The 17,796-nt window shown below is 37.9% G+C and overlaps 2 long non-coding RNA genes across 2 annotated transcripts; one reads left to right on the forward strand and one right to left on the reverse strand.

Moving 5' to 3' along the window:
* The first annotated feature begins 12,816 nt into the window (after positions 1 to 12,816).
* On the forward strand, positions 12,817 to 13,590 carry LOC118493001. The gene is made up of 3 exons (XR_004894933.1): positions 12,817 to 12,908; positions 13,033 to 13,124; positions 13,360 to 13,590. It is a non-coding gene; the product is annotated as an uncharacterized LOC118493001 (long non-coding RNA).
* Positions 13,591 to 16,892: 3,302 nt separating this feature from the next.
* LOC116052885 lies at positions 16,893 to 17,787 on the reverse strand. Its single transcript, XR_004105680.2, has 2 exons — positions 17,712 to 17,787; positions 16,893 to 17,566 (listed from the first exon to the last, which is right to left on the reverse strand). It is a non-coding gene; the product is annotated as an uncharacterized LOC116052885 (long non-coding RNA).
* Positions 17,788 to 17,796: the final 9 nt, after the last annotated feature.

Consider the following 17,796-nt stretch of genomic DNA (forward strand, 5'->3'; position numbering starts at 1 on the left):
AATTAAAAATAAAAAACAGTTTGGTCTCAACTAATGCTAGGACTCTCAACAACTTTTTTACACCCAGTATTACACTACTTATAACAACAACCCATTTTTCCCAGAGTCAGAAAAACAAAATAAATGTCTGAGGACGGACCTTTTAAGTATTTGGTAAAGTCTAAAGCTACCTGAAACACCATTATTAGGATATAACATAATTGTGTGCACATTCTCTCCAAGATTTTGATTCCATACTTATATAGTTTTATATCTGGTATTCTTTATAATCAATTCTACCTCATTGTTACATATTCTACATGTAGTACTTATATACTTTAAAAAGTTAAAACAAAAAATAAATGAAAAGAAATAAAAAGTTGGCTCCTTGAAACAAAGCAGTCACAGAGTTTGAAAAGGACTGGTTTAACTAGTTTTTAACCATACCCCTGTTTCCAGCTTCATAGACACACCTCTTCCAGTCAATATTTACATTTTCCGGATATGACGATTGTCTGGCTTCCGGTTTCATAGACACGCCCACTTCCGTCCGTCATGTTTGCCACAGTATATAACTACTACTGCTCTGTGGTCTCCTGATCCAGGTTGTGCTGCTCCTTGATGCTCCTGAGGTTGACAGCTTCCACCTCTGCCCTATCTGTGATCTTTTGAAGAGAAAAAATGAAATTCCAAAATGTAAAAACCATCAGTTTAAGTTAAACGTTCGATAAGAGACCTTCATCAGAACAGGTGAAACAATAAATTACATAATCTTTATAGATATCCTGAAGGAGGTGTAGATAAGAGAAACAAATCAATATACTGTAGCTGTGAGATTAGAATCTAGAAAGGCATTTGTCATAAATAATATTTTGTCCTAGTGTGATAAGAAGACAATTGTTATTAGCCCTTACTTTGATGTATCTGTGGGCTAACGCTTCATGAAGGTTATCCCTCTTTCTTCGGTTCCAACCCATGGCCTGTTGGGTTAGCATGTTGACTCTTCCTAATTAAAACAAAAATGCATCAAGCCAAAAAGTAACAAATCACATCAAAAAGGCAATACAGAAAACAGATAGACATGACTAAACACAATAGTTAAAAGTCTGTTGAACTGAACTTTTTTTTCCTCTTCCTTATCACACTGTGTTGTGTAGGTGCAATACCAACCTGCTTTTGTCATATATTTTGTGACAAGAGCTGCCCTGGAAAGATCAATCAATTCTACCTCATTGTTACATATTCTACATGTAGTACTTATATACTTTAAAAAGTTAAAACAAAAAATAAATGAAAAGAAATAAAAAGTTGGCTCCTTGAAACAAAGCAGTCACAGAGTTTGAAAAGGACTGGTTTAACTAGTTTTTAACCATACCCCTGTTTCCGGCTTCATAGACACACCTCTTCCAGTCAATATTTACATTTTCCGGATATGACGATTGTCTGGCTTCCGGTTTCATAGACACGCCCACTTCCGTCCGTCATGTTTGCCACAGTATATAACTACTAGCAGTGGGTGTGTGATGTCAGGCAGTGGGCGTTAACAGGTACTTTGATGTCCTTTCATACATCTCTTAATGACTGTACCACAGAAGGTGGCTATATTTGTTGAAAATGAGACTGTCATTGAGTATATATTTTCTCCAATTGTTTCAACTATTTAGACAGAGTCTACACTCCAGGGTGCACTGAAGACCTCAGGGCTGAAATTGAAAACTTAACAGTAACCCTTTTGCGCAAGAAGCAAGACCTGTATTGTCAGCATGGTTTGTTTTCTAAGTGATTTAAATAACATTTTAAAAAAAAGTTATAAAACAACAAAAACATTCTGGTACTATGATAGTTTCCTTTTGGTTTCACTTCTGCAGATAGCAACCAGACAAGACAGAGAAAAAGAGACAATGACACAGCTGAAGATGAAGCCTCGTGAGCTGGTCTCACAGTACAACACCACCGTGGAAACAGATCAGATTGACGAGGAGTTGGCGTGCAGTCTGACAGAGGGCTACATCCTGCCATGGGAGACACATGAAGATGGTATGATAATTGCTAGTTTGGTTTTTTCTTTTCTCAAAAAATATTTTTGTAATTATATAATATATGTAATATTATTATAACTATGTCTTGTTCACTACTTTATTTCTTTCCTCAACCTAAAAGGCGCTACCTTCAGGTTGAAGAGGTCAGCCGAGTCAGAGGAAGAAGAAACGTAAAGGCCACTGCCTCTCTCCCTTTACGCTACTGTCCTCTCCAACTCGGCGTAATCACTATGTATTGTATTTCTTGTGTATGCCCCTGTAAAGCACAATGGCTGTGAAAAGTGTTGAAAAAGACATCTTATTTAATTAGTTACTTGTTACTGTATGTAAAATCAATCAAAATACCTTCAGTGTAGGGTGGCCTTGACATAAAAAAGCCTTTATGTAAATTCTTTGTACATAGGATACTAATAGCGTAATAATTGTTGGCATTACTTTTTAAATACTGTTTTAACATTCCTATAGGCCAGTAAGCCTTTTGTCAGGGGATTTATATTTGCTAATAATAGCCTATGTTGGATAAAAAATTTTGATTTTCAAAAAAATTTCAAAAATTAACAAAAATTTGGAGGCATTGACTCTGAGGACCATCTAGGGGTCCCGTACCCCCTGTTAAAGATCTGTGACCTAGACTGAGGTTGCTGATCTGCTAGGGAGCTTTAAGGGAACCCATTGAGAGAAAAAAGGAAACCTGTTTCTGATATTCTGATGTTTGAAAGTTCTTAATTTTAATTTAAATAAAGATGTATTGTCCCAGAGGGATATTTGTTTTAACAGCCTGTACAGATATCAACATATAGACTTACATCCCTATACTTTTGTTGTCACTATGTTCTATGAAGAGAATATAGCCGTTGTTTAAATGATTAAAATAAATAAAAGTATAAAGATATATGCCTATACATTGTTTAATATGTGCTTAGAGTCCCTTGACATAAAAATGTGCCAGGGCTACCTGGACCTGGTTTACTTGTAAACTGTGTATTATTAAAAACATTGAAGTCATGCTGTCTCCTTGACTTTCTACATTTAGGCCTAATCCCTGTTACTGCAACATGACAGGTAACAGTTAGAAGGGCAGCCCTTATGAAAATATAGCTCAACAATACGAGGGGTTAATGTAATATATTTTTATTGTTCCTTAAAAACACTTTTTTGGCAGTTTCCAACAGTGAAAGGCTACATTACCCATAATCCTCAGCCGCTGTTGCTACGCTTCCTACCGAACGGTATGTTATTTCTAACTGAATTTTGTATGCATCTTAACTTTTTCATAATATATATATATACAGGACATGCAGTGTAATTACTAGTTCGGCTGTACTAGACACTATATATAATCACTGGATATATCTTTTTACGACCCTAGCTACAACGCTCTTTATAAACAGGAAGAGCCAGCGACCCAAAACTAAATTTTTAGATAACGTAATATCTGTTTTCTTTACATAGATTGTCTTGATGCAGTATAATTACTAGTTCGGCTGCACTATTCATTTTATATATTTAACAGATATATATTTTTACGACCCTATTTCTTTGCATACCGGAAGAACTACAACTGTGTTGCAGATTTGGATCAGGTGGTTTGCGCATGTCACGGGAAATGTAGTTCTCACAATTTATTATTGTTTTTCTTACAATTGGAAGTTGTAAATAATTAATTGAGAGTAAACTGGGTAGTTTAATAGGATGATAAACAGATGGGTTTACTCAGAATAAAAAAATGTAATTGTTAAATGGGTAGTGTGTGTATTTTTACCACATTTTATCCAAATTTGACAATCCCCCCAGTTGCTGACTATACCTACATGATAGCTAAGGTCAAGAGCTCTCTACAACAGCTGATCCATATCTGTAGTCCCTTTTATTGCTCAGTTATAAGGTTTCAAACATGCACCAAGGTCAAGGCTCAAAGGTCATTATTTCAAAGCAGGAGTCATGTAGACTCTTCATATTGACATGATGTTTCTCATCAGGTCGATACCTTTCAAATGGTGTATTTGGTTAAGCTCTATGACAGGGTTTTAATTTTTACATTTTATATACCTATTGCATATGCCATATCAGTCATTGTTTTCAGAGAGCACTTTGAAGGCCAGTTTTTCTTGTCGCTTTTTTAGTTTAAAAAAAGTAACCAAAATGAATCACCTTTAGAGATTGCTATTCTACCAGATTTGTATGATTCGTTTTTGCAAACTTACAAAGAACTTGTTTTGGCATTTGCTCCTTTTATCATTAAACTTTAACGGGACAGCCTCTACCTCATCCAGTAAGAGCGTTCGCCCCTTGTTGGCTGAGTCCTGCAGCGGCGCGGGTTAGAATCCAACCTGCTGCCCTTTGCTGCGTGTCATCCCCATCTCTCTCTCTCTCTCCGCCTTTCATGCCTATCCACTGTCTCTATGTAATAAAGGGAAAAGCCCCAAAAAATAATCTTTCAAAAAAAAAAAAATCATTAAACTTTAACATGAGATGGATTTACTTCAAACCTACCTAGCCTTGAAAATAGTGGCAGATATGAAGTGGCTCAGGGAAAATTATCTTCCTGTTGTATATGACAGGTTATTTTATGTAGGCCTATATGCGTGTCTAGAACCAGCATATCTTCACATAAATGGGTGAATTAAGTCTTTATTTCAACCAAACAAGAGTAGTGATTGTTGGAACAGTGAAAGGACGAAGCAAGACAGCTATTGAAAGTTTCATTAAACAAAAAGGAGATAGAGCCTACTGTATGTATCTCTGCATCGCAAAGATTAGATGCAGCCTCACCTAAGGACCTGTAACACCTGCTAAGATTAGCAGCCCTATGTAGGCACGCAGGTCAATTGCATCCATCCTTTTCCAGCCGTCAGGTTGAAAGTTGAGGCAATGTCCTGCATGGGCATGGGTGAGGCATATGGTGATGAGGACCATATTATTTAGCTGTTCTTTGACAAAAAACTCTCTTTTAGCTTGAGGCATTTATTCTTTATCTGAAGATGATACATTGTTCTCTGGTTTGGATTCCTCCCTATCTTCTTCAAAAAGATTTTGTGACTGAAATGGTTCGAACTTGAGACATGTATGTGGTCGACGAAAGGTGATGCTGTAGCACACAAACTCGTGTTTGTATGTGGGGTTCAAAACGAACTTTTTCGTCCACCAGCCAAATAGCTAGTCAATTATCATATTATACCAGCCACTAAATGGAGCTCAGTGAAAATTCTGACAGGAAGACTTCTAACTAATCATGTTCTCTCTCTTCTAAACTGAACAGATGTTAGAGACACCCACTTTAGCTAACCAATCAGAAGAGGCCCTGAAATTCTCAAGCTAATCACAGCACAACTCCGCTGTTTTAAACCTGTCTCTCTCTCTGCTGTTCAGTTGTCATTTCAGGCTAAGAACAACCCTCCTCCTCCCCTTGCTCCTCCGGCCTTCATCCCACACGGCTCCTGGTTCCTCCTCCGACCAGACGGCATCGGCTCATCGGTTCGACATTCGGGTTCCTCACACCGCCATCAGTGTCTAGACTCCATCGGGGGATCAGCTTTTGGCCTTCTAACCCCCTAATTATTATCATTTAATAATGATGGAGTCTAATCTCCAAAGACTGTACATGTCATATCATGCTTGCATACAATAAATATTTGCATATCTGCAACGAAGTCTCTCCTGATTGAAATAGATTAGCATTGTATTTTTGGTTGGTTAGTGAACCAAAACACCCCTTGCATATTTTACCAGCATTTGGCTATTAGTAATTTTGAACCGTGTGTGTGTGTGTGTGTGTGTGTGTGTGTGTGTGTGTGTGAAACGGCCTGAAGACAATCTTTGTAACCTGGTGGTGTACAGCTTACATGGAAATATGACTAAAAGTAATGTTTCACTTTTTCTAAAGTTCGGGTCATTCTAGGAAGTCATCAAATTTCAAGTTCAAAATTTTTTATTTAGGGACTTTTATCTGCTGTTAAACACAGTGGCGGGTCATTTTTGACCCAAAGACAACACAAGGGTTAATGTAAGTCATCAATGGGGGAAGTTTTATGATGATTTTTGTTGGTTAAAACAATAAGTTTAAATATTTTTTGATACTTTCCACCACTGAGATTTCTTAGTACTTTTGTATGTTAAAGAGGAGACTTTTATGAGACTAGATCAGTTGTTGTCTCATTGTTTTCTGTCTTTATAAGCTAATGCATTGAGCTTACCTGTGAATGAAACTGGCTAAAGCCTACCAATGACATTGACTTTAGGCTCTCTCTCTCTCTCTCTCATGCACAGGCATACATTAATGATTTTAACTAACCTGGTAATTGCGATGCCTCCAACGGGGGCAGTTGTTATTCTCATTGTAGTAGTGGAGTATCAACAACTTTCAGTTCTTAATAGCAGTTATACTGTATATATATCATTATATAATGATAATGTTATTGAGCATAAAACAATAACAACAAACTAATTAATAATAGACAAATAGCAAAAGAAATTAATTAGTAAGCATGCTTTTTAAGTGTGCAATGTATGCTGGATGTTTGCAGGGTGACTGCATGGGAAGGTAGTCAGGCTGGCTGCCAGGATGGAGACCACGTCTTTCCACTGAGAAAAGAAAATCATAAAGGGGGAGAAAGACAAAGTATTAGTGAGCGGTAAAACACACTGAATTAATATTCATTACTGTAGAATTTACTAAATACTGTTTTAGAATAGTCTGGAGACTAGGTTTTGTAACTGCAACAGCTCAGTAACACAGAGTGTTTCTGTTGTTATTCTTATCACTATTCTTATTAATATTAATGACTTACTTTAGATATGACAGTGCATGGACAGTACAGCATATCTGTAACCAGACAATTGTAAACAGCACTCAACATTTTGATATTAACACTTTTCTTTAAAAAAAATTAATGTACCATAGAGTGCAGGGCTGCCAGTCATAAAGGTGTTCCGTCCTCCCCTGTGGCAGACATTGTACAATCAGTTCAGTTTATTTTATAAAAGGGAAAAAATAAAAATTAGAACTAAGGACAATTAAAGCTGTATTAAACTAGGAGCAAACAATAAGTAAAATTCATATATGTTGACTTTACAAACTAACAGAATAAATGTATTATAAATAGTGTTAGTGCTGACATGTATATGTATTGACCATCCATTGTTTTAGCTGCAAAGTAAAAGACATGTTTAACTGTCTGATGTGGTTCGGGATTGCATTCCACTCTCTTGACCCTCTGATGGACCAGGCTGACTGACTAAAAGAACTTTTCCTCTTGAGGATCCCCTTGTGACTCGAACAGTATCCGATCTTCTGTTGATATAGGCATCAAGTGGCAGTGGAGCTAGGTTGTGAGTGACTTTATATACCAAGCATACGTTTACAACTGCAACTACAACTGCTATAAAATCATTGCTTTTATACACAGTTATAGTTGTTTTTAACTTAAATTCAACTTAGTTTTCTTTTTTAACTGACAATTCTAATATAGCATTCGCTGTAATTTTCTAGCCGTGGTGACCAACTATCACTTAGTACACACACATTAGTTACCACAGTAACTAATGGAGAGGAAACACTGTCATCCAGTTAGTCATTAGCATAGTCTTACCTTTCTGATCCTTGTCGTTATTATTTAAGTGACTGGGAACATGTCAAGCTGGTTGTGAGGGCAATCTGTAATTTAAGGAATATTTTATTTTCACAAATTTGCAGAACGTGTAGTGATTTATGTATAGGGGTTAATTCAGAATGCAGAATTGTCCACTGTGTTACATTAGCACATTAAGCCTTTCCTAGTGAGACTTGAGAGAATTAAAGAAGTATGACAGTCTGCACATTCATTGCAACAGTCTTTGTTGTAACTCCACAATTTGAATAACAGAGGGGCATGTATGAAGCATGAATGAACATGAATATAACTTTGATGCATAACGTTTAATTCTAATCTGAATCAGGTCCATAAAAAAAATATATGATGCTTAAAATGTCTACAAAAATTAGAACTATTACAGTAATCACAAATAGACTTTGTGCATAGACTAAACACACCTTTATTTTTTTTTGGCTCTTTTTTGTCGCTGTCGACCCTGCTGTGGTGGTTCCTGAATGGAAGGAGCCTGGTATGGTGGTGGTGTGTGGATGGAAGGAGCCTGGTATGGTGGTGGTGTGTGGATGGAAGGAGCCTGGTATGGTGGTGGTGTGTGGATGGCAGGAGCCTGGTGTTGTGGTGGTGTGTGGATGGCAGGAGCCTGGTGTTATGGTGGTGTGTGGATGGAAGGAGCCTGGTGTTGTGGTGGTGTGTGGATGGCAGGAGCCTGGTGTTATGGTGGTGTGTGGATGGCAGGAGCCTGGTATGGCGGTGGTGTGTGGATGGCAGGAGCCTGGTGTTGTGGTGGTGGATCTGGTGTTTCCTGTTGTTGTGGCTTATGGGGGATGGGCGATGGGTCACATGGCACCAAATGCAAGATAAGACTCTTCTTGAGGTAGTTGCTTAGGTGTGTCTTCGAGTGGTGGCACTGTGTGGGGGTCCTCAAGTTCATCTGGGAGTCTTGTCCAACCTTTGGAACACCCACAAATACAATATATAGTTATGCCAAAGTGCCTATACTAACCTAACCTATACTAATATTCATATAATAATAATAATAATAATAATAAAACATGGTTTTCCCACATGAACTGTAAAAACAATCCTCTCATTAAGAAATTCTGGATCTGTCCCTGCACCCTGCCCACCACCTGAAACATTGGAGAGATTCCGTCATACAAAAGCCTGAAGTTAGCTATGCAGGCAGTGTAGTGCTGGGCGTGTTTTAGGAGTGTTTTAATCCAAATTACGATCTTTTCCCTAAACTTAACTAGTTGTTTTGGTACCTAAACTTGACTGGCCTAGCCGCATGATAGAGATGCTCACAAGTCTCTGAGTTAAAGTCAAGTCTCTTGTGGTTATAATGAATGTTGTATCACCTGCTGTGTTCCATCCAGGCTGCTTAAAACACAATTCATAGCTAAATATGAGGAATTCAAAGCATTGCAGCCAGTAAATGATAACGTAAATCTAATACCACAAACACTCATCATCTTTTCATAACATATAGCTAACAACAATCAAAGTTAACCTCCTGTAGGTCGTAGCTAAAGCTTAAACATTAGCTGGCCAATGCTGAGCTAAACATGTTTGCTAACCTATCAGGGTGCGTTTTCAGGTGCCTGATAGAATGAGATGTGGTTGAGCCAGAATCATTTTCTAATATAAATTTTATGGCATTTTAGGCTTTTATTTCTGACAGGACAGTTTTAGACACGAAAAGGGAGAGAAAGAAATGGAATGAAAGGGCAGCAAAGGGCTGCAGGTCGCAAAAGAAACTGGGGCCGCTGCATCAAGGACTGAGCCTCTGTATATGGCCGTGCAATACCAGGGGAGCTACCCAGGCACTCAGAATCCTTTATCTTGATACCACATAATTTGCATTCAGTCATTCTTTTGTTTGGGCATTGTTGTCTGAAGTTTTTAAAGCCAAAGCCTCTGGTTAATGGCACAGCAGCTCCCAGTGTGCTCAACACATTTGTCGTCCTCTCTCATGTTTGGTCTCATGCCGGTGGCTGCAGGCAGTACATACATTACGTGTTACATGTAACCTATAACCTACCTGGTTATAGGTTACACAGGGAGGGGAATAACATTCATCAGACGTTTCCTTCAAATAAATATTGTTCATGAGTCCAGCATCTTGAGTCCGAGTTGAGTCTGAAGTAATTTGAGGATGGGTCTCAAGTTAAGTCTGAAGACACTGTGTGTGTGACTTAAGTTTGACTCCAGTTTGACTCCAACATGAGTCCCCCTTTTCTGCCGCATGACGCTCACTTTTTGACAGCTAAACTCAACTGCCACGGCCACTTAACTGTCATCTTGCGGTGCACGTGACTGGCCAGCAGCCACCTAATTTCGTAGGGTATTATAAAAATTGGTGTAAATACATTTTCGTACAATATATTGTTTGTTCATGTATTCCACAATACCAGCTCTTTAAAATGAATATAGGTTGCAGCTAGGACAGACATTTCTGGTATTTGCTGTTGGAAATGTAAAGGACAAATCAACACCAAAAATTGTACAACAGATCAATATGTATGCATATTTCATGGATATTAAATTAATGCAATCCCACCTCCAACCATCAATTTGTAGATGGCATCCACGTTTTCTAGACAAGTCTTAGCGGATGTGCTAAGGTGGGCATGCACTGGTATCATAACCTTTGTTTTGTATGTTGTCCCTGGCGTCTTCGGAGGATGTGCAATCAGCAGCAGGGGCTTCAGCCAAGGGCATACAACTTCTCAAGCTAGAAAAACTATTTTTAAAAGGCAGACAGATCAATTAGATAAAACTCTAGTTAGCTGAATTTAGCCTTATGTTAAAATTTGTAACTCCCTAAACACAATATTTTATTCTTTAAAAAAAAAAAAAAAAAAGTCATACAAATTAGATTCTCATGAACGATAACATAAATGGAATATTGTGGCAAAATATAAAACCAGTTTATTATTAGCCTATGTCAAAGTAATACAATTAACTTCATACATTTAGTGAATGAGACAATTCTGTAAATAACATACCAGAATGGCGGCGTCATCAAGAACATGGGACTTCAGATTGTTTTTATTCATGGGCGACAGCCACTGCTTTTGCTGTGTTTTAAAGCGATCTATTTTTTTTTTGGAGTCTGACGTGTTGGTGTTGTGGATGGCTACAAAAATTACAAATTTTCAATCCACAGTATATTTTCTCCCTGCAGTTTGGGCAGGGTTTTTTTTGGGAACCTCCTGCCATGAAATGGCCAAAAATACAAACAATACACAAATTGAAAAGAGAGTAGGAAAGAGAGTGATTGAAAGAAGGCCAGTGAGAGAGAGAGTAAAGGAGACAAGAGTGCAGAGAGAGGCTCTGAAAAGTGCCATTGGTTAAATGTGTGGTGTGTGTGGATATGTGTGTGTTGTGGGTGTCAATGTGTTGCAAAGCTGTAAAGCAGGAAAAAGAAAAAATATTAGAATAGCATTAAAGGAAATTAGCATTTCTCAATTGCTATGATCTAAATATTGTAAGTATTATTTAAATCTTAATCTTACATAATCACAACCAATACGTACAATACAAATCAATCTCAAGGCTACAATTATCACACCACATTTACTTGACACAAGGAAATACCTACATAAATATAATGTATATGTTGGCGTACAGAAAATGGAAACACCGGCATAAAGTCTTGTTCTGTGTTACAGAATACTGCTATCTGCTTTCAGCAATAATTAAATGTATCCCGGTGCAATATTTAAATAATTACATGTATTCTATTGTACATTATAGTATATTGGTTAGGTTACATTCATATGGAGCAATTTATTTTAGTGGAAAAAATACACCAAATCTATCTCATTTAGTGGCATTCTGTACAAGAATGGCAGGAAAAGGCTTCTATTTTATTCGTTTAGGTCTTTTCTAGCCAGTTCGCTACGTAAGCGCTTCATTGGGTCAGTCAAATCCTCTGGAAAAGTCCAGGGCCACTTTTTTCTTCCAGTCCATCCCCGATGGCGGTATATTTTTTTTAATATTTATACTTCTTACATCTATAGTGTACTTTAACCACTCCAACAACTCTTTGTTAATGGTTTAATAAGAAACATGTGCAAATACGTGCATTTAAACTGGTTTTGGTAGCTGTCAGTGCCACAATCCAGCAATGGATGTTACAGCTGGTGGAATTACTTGGCGGGTAACGTTAGACGTATAAAATAGTTAATGCAGCAACACACTAACACTTCAGTGATAAAACGCTATAGAGATCGGGCCACACAGGATACATGGCCGCAATATTGGCTTGTGTATTCAACTAATGAACAGCCCTTGAGTTGAAGTACTTACTGTAGTCGGGTGGAAAGTGAAATGAATGGATGCGCATTGCAGCAGCGTCAGTCAGCGACGTAAAGTTGCCGTGGTAACGACATAATCTTCTTCTGAATCATTGATATTATAAATAAAAGACATTCAATACATACTTTAAATAAAAAAATACTTACTTTTTTTTTTACATTTCACACAATGAAGTTTTCAACTAAATTAATGCGGTAAAGCGTCCGGTGCTGTGACGTTGCCGTGGCAACGTCTTAAGTGTCTTCTGAATCATTGTTTTTTTTAAAAATACTGCTTTATATAAACTATAAATATTACTATATGAAATGTTTTTACATTTTCTAGAAGAAGTTTCTACTCGACAGGTAAAGTTTGGCATGCTATTTGGAGAAATCCATTTAAAATCCCTGCTAGTAAAAGTTGATGTAAGCTATGATTAGCGATGCTAGTCCTGGCACAAGTCACGCACCGCGCAGACACAGTAAACATTACAGTAATCAATTTGTCTAAAGTAGCCTTATGATCAAATGGTAAAAGGTATCACGCTGAAATGTTCTAAAACCTTGTGTGTTCATTTTTGATAATTCCAATGTGTTCACCATAGTATTTATTACACAAATGCAACAAGCTCCTTCTCCATTGCAGATCATGTCTTGAGTCCTCACTCAATCGATCAGAATAATAATTAAATAAAACACAGAAGGGCATTTGACATTTTGTCTTGCATGAATGTTTTTGAGTTTGCAACATGATTGTGCCACCAAACGTGACTAGCCAAACTTGGATGCCCTTCCAAACAATCTACTTTGAAGCATATCTGTGCATTAAAATATAAAAGATGTTTTATGCTTGTACTTTGTTAGAACAAACAACTAACATGTGTATAATTCAATATTTGTTACAGCTATGATAAAATGACATCCACTCCGCTGACACACACTCAATGGGCCAGACCCCAGCCACCAGCTGTGTCCACAATTCAGGAGTCACTGTCTGATCGGTAAGTTATTGTCATATTTATCATCAAGCTAAATACTTCACAGTAGAAACTATGTATTGTATTTGTGGCTGTACCAACAAGGATTTGCAACAGATTCTATCTTCTATATGTGTGTAATTTATAGAGAAGCCTATTTCTCTGTGAGGGAGTTGAGAAAATGGCCAGCAGTAGTAGCAGTGAGGAAGAAAGAAGAACTGTTCCACAAGAGGAAGCAAGGTAATTATAATTCTAGATTTCTGTGCAGATACCTGTTATTTTGAACTTTAGTTGTTTTTGCTTTATATTTGGTAATTTACTGAATATTTTTTCTAGGGCCTCAACTAGTGTAAATATAGTTGACATTGATAAAGATGCCTTCAACAATCTACAAAATCCAATGTAAGTATTACTGTTTTAGGGGCTTTATTTGGGATGGTACTGAAAGGGGCACTAAAATTACTTCATTCAAAAGGATTGACTGGGATGATGACACATGGGATGAAAGTTGGACTCCAAATACAGAGACACAATCACAGTCATCCTCAGAAGAAGATGAGACCGAGGAGGTTGAACTCTCAGAAGAACACGAGACCTGTGAAACCCCCGCTGACGTGGATGAAGCAGAAGACCTGGATCCTCCAATTTGCATTAGGTATGTGTATTATTATTATTTTATCATTTTGTAATGGAAAATATTTTGATGCTTGCAAGTTTTGTTTAATATGTTGTATAATTTTCATAGGGGTAAACCTTACTGTTGCATTTCCAAAAGACCTTCTTCCTGCAATTAGTCTCCGAAAGCAATACAGATGCAAAAATCACGCAACTGCTAGGGCTATCACCTATATATAAAAACCCTTTGTAGGTGTTGGTGTTGGAAAGGTCTTTCTGACATTCCGGGCGGTGTCTCCAACACATGGAAATTTAATGTCTCTGTCTCCAACATCCTATTGAATTGTAATAGCTCTGTATTGTTCTAGGTCATCCCATGCTGAGCCATTGTAATGCGTGGAAAGCTGCCAGACTAATGTTAGTTAGCACCTGAGTGGCTGGCAGAAGCTTTTGTTTGAGGTGATGTGTGAAATATCTTTTTCTTTACATTTGCAGGTCTGGTGTTGCTCTCCCAAATGGAATGTCGTTAGAGGATTATCCTGTGATTGTCCTTGATGAGACTGTGCACGATGACCCGGAAGATAATGAAGATGAAAGCCAGGAAGTTGCCACTCCACCAGACGCACCTATGGTCCTCACAGAGGAAGACGTCATCGGTCGGCCTGCATCCATAGTCTATCATGACATTATAAAGCAGATGCTGGACTTCCTTATTCTTCCAATTGAAAAATGCACAGTGAAGGATTCCATCACAAAGGCACCCTGTAATGCAGCTAAGCCATTTGAGGTTTCTGTAAAATCAAGGTGCTCTGCTGTCATTGCGGAATGGGTATCACATGTTTAAATTTGCAGCTGACAAACAATCATTTCAATAGTGGCATTTTCTTCAGTGTTTCTCAACACTTGCACTCTTACAGATATGTCCAAATGGTCACACTGTTTGGAAGTGGAGTTCACAGCGATATTAAGTAATAAATATAAGTATGGAATGCTCGCTGGGGATTTTATGTTTGGTGTAAACATCCTCCTGTCTGGAAACAACTTCCGGAAAATAGCTCTGCTCTTCAAGTTTATGAACTTGGGGATGATACACCCAAATACATTCTACAAAATCCAAAACAAATTTTGTCTGCCGAATATTGAAGATTTGAGGAAGAGGGAGAGTAGCAATGTCATCCGCCAGTTGAGTTCAAAGGACTCTGTTGTGCTCCTTGGTTAGTGTATTACATCACTGCAATTTACAATATTATTATAATTATCTGTCGTCATTCTGTTATACATTTTCAAAACATTTAATCCATTTATATTTGTCATTATAAGGTGATGCTAGGATGGACAGTCCTGGGTTCTGTGCCAAATTCTGCACATACACTACAATGGAGAATGACACAAAAAGAATTGTGTCGATTGTCAACATGGACAAACGACAGGTCGGAGGGAACTCTGTGGCTATGGAGAAGGCGACACTCATGGAGACCATGGACACACTGTGTCCAAAGTTGGGGAATGTGACGGAATTTTGCACTGATGCCAATATACAAATATCAGCACTTTTTAGTAAGTGGCTTTTTGCAATTATTAGTTACATAAAAACAAGTTTGATGTTCAGTGAATAATAACTACTTTTATGTTTTACAGACAGTGGCCAATACAAAGACTGTGGTGTGAAACACAGCCTGGATATCTGGCATGGTGCAAAGAACCTTAGTAAAAAGATTCTGGCTGTATGTATACTGTTATTGATACGTGTTTGTCCTCTGGTAAGAAACCAATTATTTTATTCCAATACAATTTTTTAGGCCGGACATGAGAAGGACTGTGCCCTGCTTCTGAGTTGGAACAGAGACATTTGCAACCACTTTTGGTACAGCTGTAAGGAAGCAGAAACGTTTGAAGCTTTCAACGTAAGTTTTTATTTACTGTAAATATTTGTAAGCAATTAGAGTATATTAATGTGTAAAGGGTGTTTGTCAAATGTTTTTTGTAGTACACATGATTTACTATGCATAAAAATTTGATTACAGGATCTGTGGACAGGAGTTCTGCATCATGTGACTGGCGTACATGAGTACTTTGGGGCCTGTCGACATGGGCCTTTGGAGGAAGACAGAAATAAAGAACGGATTCCAAAGGGCTCTGCAGCACACGGAAGACTCCAAAAGATCGTTTATGATGCACGCTGGTTGAAAAACATACCCATGTATCTCTCTTTCAGGTAGACATTTTAGGAATGCAATTACATTCCAAACCACCAAAATGCTGCTTTATCAAATTTTGGTAAATGCCGGTTTCACATATTGTCTTATTTGCTTCTTTATTTTTGTTTTATAGATCGACCTCAGACTTGGAGTCCTTCCATAACCATATTCTTATGTATGCCTCAAAACGCTTCTGCTTCAAACCACCAGTGTACTATGCTCGGACCCTGTTGGCAGGGCTGGATTATAACTACCACCTAAACCGAGGAGCACGAACAAATGCAGATGGCTCACATCAGTAAGTTTCTTATAACCGTTTACCTACACTCCATAATTTATTCTATGCACACAATGGCAATATTGACATGTTTTTGTTTACTCCTCCAAGGTATGGCAGAATTTTTAACAAAAGATCTAAGATGTGGCGGCTGTACACCATCAAGAATCCAAAAACCTACAAGTACATCCCAGATCTACAGAACGCCATTCTCCATTCAAGACTGTTGGCTCCTAGGGGGACGACAGGAAAGCAGCCTCTTGCACTTGATGATCCACAAAGGCTGGGGCTGTTGTCTGGTGGGCCTGCCCCAACAGTACAAGAATTGAAGGAAAAGAAAGCCCGCCGAGGGCTAGGTGAGTTGTATTCAAGTCAAGTGCCTTATTTTGTTGAATTAAATCCTCTACAGTGTACACTGCTGTTACATAGGATAGAATTCATTTAAAAAGGTATATCTTTTTATACCTAAAAAGTCCTGATAATATGTAAACCTATGTTTTTTTTTTTGTTTTTTTACAGGTCAACCATCTCACACATGACCTGTCAGTAGATGTGGTGCTTGAAGAGAATGTGACTTTGGAAGTTTAGCTACATATAAAGGGGGCCATATCTATGCTTTTTTCATTTCCCCTGTACATAATGTGCCATATCAAACATTTTCTGGTAAATGTATGCCATGTATAAAAGAACAGTATATAATTTATACATTAGAGCAAATAAAATACAAAATGTGCAAAACATTTATTCGTAATTGTGGTTTTCTAAGGGGTAAATTGTATTTATATTTGTACATGTAAGTTCTAAACAGTTATCACATACAAGCCTACATAAACTATTGTCCTTTGTGAACTTTCTAAAGCCACTTACAAATATTTTATAGAAGTATGGGAAACTCATTTGAAGTACATGAATATATAATATGTTTGGAAGAGACTTTATTATCAACATATCAAAAAAAGTAAATGGTACAAAATTGTAGTGTCAAATACACACATGTATTGATCCAGCTTATTTTAGTGTGCAAGTGTAGCTCCTGAGGTATCTTAGAATAAAGCCCAATAAAGAAGATTTATTGTGAATACACAATAGGTTTACACTCTGGCCGGAATGAAGCCTACGTAATTGCCATTAGGATCCGGGAAACGATCTCTAATTTTCCACACACAGCATGAAGCTATAACAATTCTATATCCTGGTCCCAGAACACCATATTGCCATACAACAAAGTTCCTATATGCAGCATAGCGGAACTGTCTGTGACTTTCTCCCATATCCTGGATGTCCACCTCTGCCCTAAGGCCATTCCAGATTCGCCTGGCCAGTCTCAGCACACCTTCCTGCAAGATGTATAGCTCCATGTGTGGCAACAGTGATGTGCAGTTTTGTGGTTGTTGTTGACAGCATTTCTGTTCCAGCAGTGTTGGCATATTTCTGCAGTTTCTACAGACACACCAGCTGGGTCCCTGTGGATGAGGAGGTCCTGGTGGGGGGGGGGGGGGGGGAGACTCATGAGATCAAAGATGAGACAAGGTTCACGAGTGAGGCATCTTTGTAGAAGCTGTTGGCACTCATCTAATGTCAGCCTCTTTATCCTATCCTATAAAAACAAAATCACACTTCTTATTAGCAAATGTTACAATAACAATAGTAGTGCTTGTACTAAAAGAGTTTGTAAGTTAGCGTTAGACGTATTGTGCAACAAAAATGACAAGTTAGTGGTCATGTATGTACACATACCTCCTTAATTGCCATCCTCTGTTTATGAAGTTCCTCAACCCTTTTGAAGTCCTCCCGTGACAGGTCAGCGAGCAGAGATGCTTGT

This window comes from Sander lucioperca, chromosome 13 (assembly GCF_008315115.2).
Source record: "Sander lucioperca isolate FBNREF2018 chromosome 13, SLUC_FBN_1.2, whole genome shotgun sequence".
Classification (NCBI taxonomy): domain Eukaryota; kingdom Metazoa; phylum Chordata; class Actinopteri; order Perciformes; family Percidae; genus Sander; species Sander lucioperca.